A 6,977-nucleotide genomic window follows, 5' to 3' on the forward strand; every position below is an offset into this window, starting at 1 on the left:
GAGATTGAAATTGATGGAAAGGACCTCAGCACTGACCAAAAGTATCTTCTACACATGCACAGAGCAGTGAAAAGTGGAGATATATCAATTTATTTCGCATATAGGAGTCCAGGTATGATGAACCACTCAAGATGGTTGAACACAGCCAATAGAATTCTACGTTTATATGTTGCATCTAACGCGTCAGCTGTATTGGTGGACGTGTGGACTATATTATGAATGTTTATATTCCAGTATGGTTTGCCATTATAAAGGAAAGCAATTTCACTAATGGCCAAAAACATTTCTTTAAAATTCTACACTCTGCTCAGAAGCTATCGAATAAAGCTCGCAATAACCTCAACAAATAATATAGAGGAATGCGTTTTATGCCCATCCTGAAAACATTTTGATTGCAATCATATGTTATACCAAAGAGTATGTAAGGGAACTAGGATGGAGAAGAATTTTTAATTCAAGAATATTATCACCTCACAGCACTCGTCAGCAAAAATTCACCTTGTCAATATTGCAGTTCAGTTCCGAACGTTACTTTGAGATGATAGACTGGCAAAATATTCCAGATACGGAACCCCCAGCGATGCGTGGTGTTGACAGCAATGTGATAAAAGAGCACATCAAAACAAAGATGCCTTCACAACAGTTGTTTTCTACGTTTTCTCTGCCATACACAACAGATGCTCATTACATGTGGTGGACAGCGTTGAAAGAGATGGGTAGCCTACATTAAAGCAATATTACAATCAAGGAAAAAAAAATCCTAGGTTCCAGTCGAAACAAGATTTTATGATTCATTAGACTTCAGCCAGAACTAAATTTGAGCAAAATCTGGGGAACTGGCTAAAAGACCTTGTTGTTTGTTGTATTTTTGACACAATTTCGTTTTTTTTTTTTGTTAACATAAGTTCTTTTTTATCGTTACATTGCTGTCAAACAAAGTTTACTCTTGTATGTGGTTCTGTAGTAGCCTATCAAGTGAACGTTTAATGGTTTGTAAATGACAAATTTGTGTAAACAAAATCATGATAACAGTTCACGTGGAACTGTACAGTACATTACGTTCACGGAACCTGCAGATCATATTGCTTTTATTCTGAAGTAAATTATAGGATTGCGTTTTATAGCTGCAACTGATCAAACGTAGCCTACTATTGCTTTAATTTAAGCAAGACTACGTCTTATAGTTTGTCAGTTCGTATCATCCTGCAAAGGTAGTGGACAAAACATAAATGAGCGTACAGCGTTAACACCATCTCGCCCTTTTGCGACAAGTTTGTTTATTGAGCAATGACAAAATAGCATTTCAAATTGGTGAAAATTCAGCATTTTGGTCGTCGATGCGGGGGCAGTAAACTTTACGCTTCGAACATGCCTTTACATAGGAAAGTTCTGGGAACATCCCACTTACAATTTATAACTAGCCAGTAGAAAAATTATAAAAAAAAATATGTTAAAACGAAAAGAGAAATTTTCCATTTTTTTTCAAAAAATTGAAAGTTTGACCCCCCTGCGGGGGCAGAAGATGCACCCCCAAACTGATGAAATTTTCCACACGTAATTTTTTCATGCATGTGCCACTTTTTATGACTAGCCGTTTTTGAATTTCGAAAAAAAGTCAAAAACGGCCCACCCTACTCACCAATGCAGAGACGAAAGTGAAAACTTTATTGCTGTGCCCTTGGCACCCGATGATCGCGAATGTGTGCCAAGTATTTCTGAGTCTTTCATCGATGACGATGGCGTCATCAACCCAGGACTGACGGGGGCTGATGAACCAGAGGACATTTCGGCCGCGCACGTTCAGCGCGTAGCGCGTCAGAGACGATTGCCAACTCGCTTTAATGATTATTTTGTTGACGATGATTTGGACATCATGGGGGAGTGTTATTAGAGTTCCGCGTGACTCGGTCTGTGACATATTTTGGTTTGTGTCGTCATGACGTGAGCTGTTTTGTTAGCACTCATTTATCATCTTCGCTTTACCGCGGTTAACAAAAGCTGTAGCGTAGCCTACTAGTGCAGAGAACGTAAATTGTTGTGCTAGAGTGATGGTCGCTATTATTCATTAGTTACATCGTTTGGTCGTACTTTTTTAATAACTGATTTTTTAAATTTCAAATGTTACAATTTCTTACGCTACTCAATAAACTGAATAAAACTGACACAGGTTGTATCGACATTAATTAAAGTGGAACAGATTTTGCAGAAATTCTATGCGATGTTCCCCAATCTCCACAGTTTGGAAGAGTGTCATCCCCGGAAGAAAGCTTGCCTGTCAATTCTACAATTACATTTCATTGCGATCAAGGCTACAGTCTGATTGGTCAATCAACTGACCAATTAGAAGCGACTTGTCGAAGCGATTCCACCTGGTCTGTGCAAACACCACAGTGTGCAGGTACCTCTCTAGTGTGGTTTTAAGCGGATCTTATCTTATCTTTTGCATAATATACAAAACGTCATACGACAATTAGGTTGCAATCATCTTTTTCGTGATGGGAGTGGATACAAACACTTCATGGTCATGGTTCATAGTGATATGTCATCTCACCATTGTTCACGATCATGATCAAGTAGTTTTCATAGTATTCGTATCTTATAATTTTGCTATTTTGTAATGTTGATGACCAAATCATTCTTGTTGCGGTACCGGTAGCGCATGCTTTTGTTTGTTTTTTCTTCTACCAGCCTTTCTATTAATCACTTTTCTGTTGAAGTTTATCGAAATTTTAATGCGTGGAATTTGGATCCTAGGTCTACTGTCGCCTACTTATTATGCTCTTTAACGGCACAATAGACTGCAGAAGTGTGGCACTTCGAGTTATTATGTAATTATTATATTAACTGCCATAAGTGCTCACTGCCATAACATCGACACTGCCATAAACAGCGCCCTGAGCACACTGACCAGATGCCTTTGTCCCACACCACTGGACAATCTCCCCATTCTCGCTGGCATCCAACCCGCTCAGCTTCGTCGCGAAGAAGCCACTCTGTCCCTCGGTCGACAGGCACTGGAGCCTAACCACCTTCTCCACAACAAGATCTCTGCTCTCCCACACGAGCACTCCCGTCGACTGAAATCAAGACACCTATTTGTGCCAGCAGCTCAATTTCTGATCAACAAAGCTGATGCACAAGACATCTCTGCGGCTACTTGGGCGGACCATAAATGGTATTCTGAATGGAAGTCAAGCGCCACCAGACTCTATTCGTTCATCTCCGACACCAACACACGCCCCATCGGCCTAACACTACCAAGACAGGCATGGGTGCGCCTCAACCGTCTTCGTACGGGCGCCAGGCTTTTCCGCTCAACCATGCATTCTTTGTCTAAAGAACGTACACTAGGTTGATGTAAAACTCGAGGTTATTACAAATACAACAAGCTTGAGTTTTGTATACAACACACATCGGCTAAGTCAATATGGTAGGCCTACCTGAAAGGAATTGGAACAGCAGTTAAAACAGCAAAGAAAGAACCAATGGGGAATGGCCTCTTCCTCCCCCTGCGAATGTGGTGCAGAGGAACAGACCGCAGACCGCATCATCAATGACTGTTCCATCTTCAAGCCACCTAACGGAGTGGAAGGTCTGCGTGTCATGGATGATGAAACCAAAGACTCCCTGCTCTCTAGTAGTCTTCCAGTGTAGTCTGGGAACATCATGAATTTGGGGTGGTAAAAGGATAGACCCTCGGCCCTAGAGGCTCACACGACGACGACGATTATATTAACGACGCGGTTTACTTGCTATTGATCTATTTGGTCAGTGAGCTTCGAAACGACATCATGTTTAATGGAGCTGCTGTTGAATCGAACATTGAAATATCTTACAGTAAACGGTTTTAGGCAAAACCATACACCAAATAGTTCCATTGTTCATCAAACTTTCTGCAATCTTGCTGTGATAACAACTTGTTTTGCTTGTAGTAACGATCAGTCCTTGTTCGCCAAATCCTTGCCAGAATGGTGGAACTTGTGTTAATCAAGATGATTCTTACCTCTGCTTATGTTCAAGCAGATATGAAGGAAAAGACTGCTCAACAAGTAAGTTTGTTTGTGTTAACAAAGTTTTTTTTTGTATTAAGATATCACAACGGCCTAGGTTATGTCATTTAGCAACTGCCAAGCAGCTCTACCGTAGCTAGGCGTAGGCTATTTGTAATCTGCAGTTCGCTGCAGCAGATGAGGTTTATTAACTAATCAAACGGCAAGATTTACATCAGCTCATACAGCTGATACAAAAATCTTTAAAGATCGAAAGCTCTCCAAAACCTTAAAAATTCGTTTGTTAAAATGCTTTGTTTGGTCAATTTTGATGTACGGATGTGAAACCTGGACACTAACGGCAAAAACCCGAAATAAAATTGAAGCTGCAGAAATGTGGTTTTACCGAAGAATTCTTAAAATTCCATGGACAGCTTTTCGAACCAACAGAGCAGTTCTCCAACAGATGGGCCAGGAGCAGCAGATACTGAGATCTTTAGAAATGCGACAGCTGAAGTTCTTAGGTCACATTATAAGGAAAGGCGAACTTGAAGATTTATCTTTAAGTGGAAAAATTCTAGGTAAACGGTCAAGAGGAGCACAAAGATTCACATTTTTGCACAATTTTCAACCACTTATCAAAAACCCTACTAAAATTTGGCAAGAAGCACGAGATCGATCAAACTGGAACATCATTGTACATCGAGGGCTGCATCAGCTATGATACCTAAAGAGAGAGAGAGAGAGAGAGAGATAGGCCTACAGCTGATATAAATAGAAAGTAAATTAAGTGAACGTTTCGCCGTCGGCAGCGTGGTCTAACGGTTTGAAGGTTGGGGAATTAGTCATTTCGATGACGAGGGTTCGATTCCCACCTCTGTCATTAGGCTACTCTTTTTGTTCTTTCATTACCAAACAAAGTTTAAAGAAAGAATCAACTCTCTGGCTGAGCGCTAAAAAGATCACAATGACTGTAGGCTAGTCAACTGGTTCATGGAGAAAATTGTTCCAATATGTTAAAGTGTCTACAAGTCAAAATACCCCATCTAGGCTGCGGCAGCGACCTACAAATACGCAAACTGTACTTCTTGAATTGTAATGATGTTAATTCTTCGTGTTAATGATGTTTTGTTGACATTAACTCGAGAACTAAAGTATTACCGTAATTATGAGCTTGAAAAACTAGGTGCTTCGCCTAATTTAACTGCTGTTCCAATTCCTTTCAGGTAGGCCTACCATATTGACTTAGCCGATGTGTGTTGTATACAAAACTCAAGCTTGTTGTATTTGTAATAACCTCGAGTTTTACATCAACCTATTGTACGTTCTTTAGACAAAGAATGCATGGTCTCCGACCCCCCAGACTTTGCATCAATTGTTCCCCAAGTAAGCAGAGTAGCTGTTGGAGACAACATCACGTACGTGTGCGATGAAAGTTACAAGCTGTCACATCGAGCAGGAAGAAGATTGTCTGTCACGTGTTTGGATGACAAGACGTTCACGCGGCGGGCTCCACATTGTATCCGTAAGTTGGCTATTTGCTTTTTGCTACACACCTTGTTTCATCATCTCAACATACGTCATTTACTGACAATGGTATAAAACTTTAATGGTACGATACTGATGAGCCCAGCTTTATGGGCGAAACGCGTGTCTATTGCTGTCAATTCTTGGTAGCCTACTTTACAATCGGCTACTGAAATAACTATAGCAGTATCTGTGTTTTCGTTTGTTTGTGTGCCAGTGTAAATGTGTTTCTATCTGTAGGCTATGTGTGTTTAATAACACAATAGTCTGGTGAGTTTTTCGGTATTAAGTGGGTTTCCTCTGGAACTTCAGGTTTTTTGTGTTGTGTCTACAGGAGGAGTATGTATTGTTCCTGAAGCTCCGGAGTTCGGATCGATTCTTACATCACAATTAGAAGTGGTTTTAGGAGAAAGTATCACGTACGTGTGTGATAACGGATACGAGATGGTGGGAGTACCAAAGGGAAGATCTGAAAGAATATGCCAATCAAGTGGAAATTGGTCACTCCCTTCCCCACAATGTCAACGTGAGCCAATGATCTTGCTAATGTTCAAACTATATACGAATGTGCACCAAGGGTTACCCAGCTAGAAGTTTCACGTGTATTACACGTAGATTCTACGTACCTTGGGTCGTGTATTATACGTTAATTTTCACGTATAATACACGCATATGTGTAGACACTATTTCACGTGCATTACACGTATATCTGGTGGTGGATTTTACGTGTTTTACGCCCGCATTACACCTAATTTCCTCGTATCTGACAACACTAATACACGTGTTTTCCACGTATATTTGGTAGTGGATTTTACGTGTTTTACACCCGCATTACACCTAATTTCCTCGTATCTGACACGTAGATTCTACGTACCTTGGGTCGTGTATTATACGTTAATTTTCACGTATAATACACGCATATGTGTAGACACTATTTCACGTGCATTACACGTATATTTGGTAGTGGATTTTACGTGTTTTACACCCGCATTACACCTAATTTCCTCGTATCTGACACGTAGATTCTACCTTCCTTGGGTCGTGTATTATACGTTAATTTTCACGTATAATACACGTATAAGTGTCGACACTATTTCACGTGAATTACACGTATATTTGGTGGTGGATTTTACGTGTTTTTACACCCACATTCTACCTAATTTCCGCGTACCGTATCTGAAATCAACACTTTAACACATTTGTATTTATTTAACACATATTGTTATAAGAGGCTACTGTCCAATTGTGACCCTTCTAGCACTCATTCGGAGAGTTAACGCTTGTTTTGAACTTTATTTGGAATTAGAGAAGAAAAAGAGCAATAGCAGTGGTGGGAATCGAACCCGCGTCAATGAAAGCCAACCAGCTGACAAAACCCCTAAGCCAACCAGCTGACAAAAAATCCATCACTTAATTTGCTTTGTATCATCTTCTTTTCGCCATTTTTACGTCACTTAAACC

This window comes from Aplidium turbinatum, chromosome 1 (genome assembly GCF_918807975.1).
Source record: "Aplidium turbinatum chromosome 1, kaAplTurb1.1, whole genome shotgun sequence".
Lineage (NCBI taxonomy): Eukaryota > Metazoa > Chordata > Ascidiacea > Aplousobranchia > Polyclinidae > Aplidium > Aplidium turbinatum.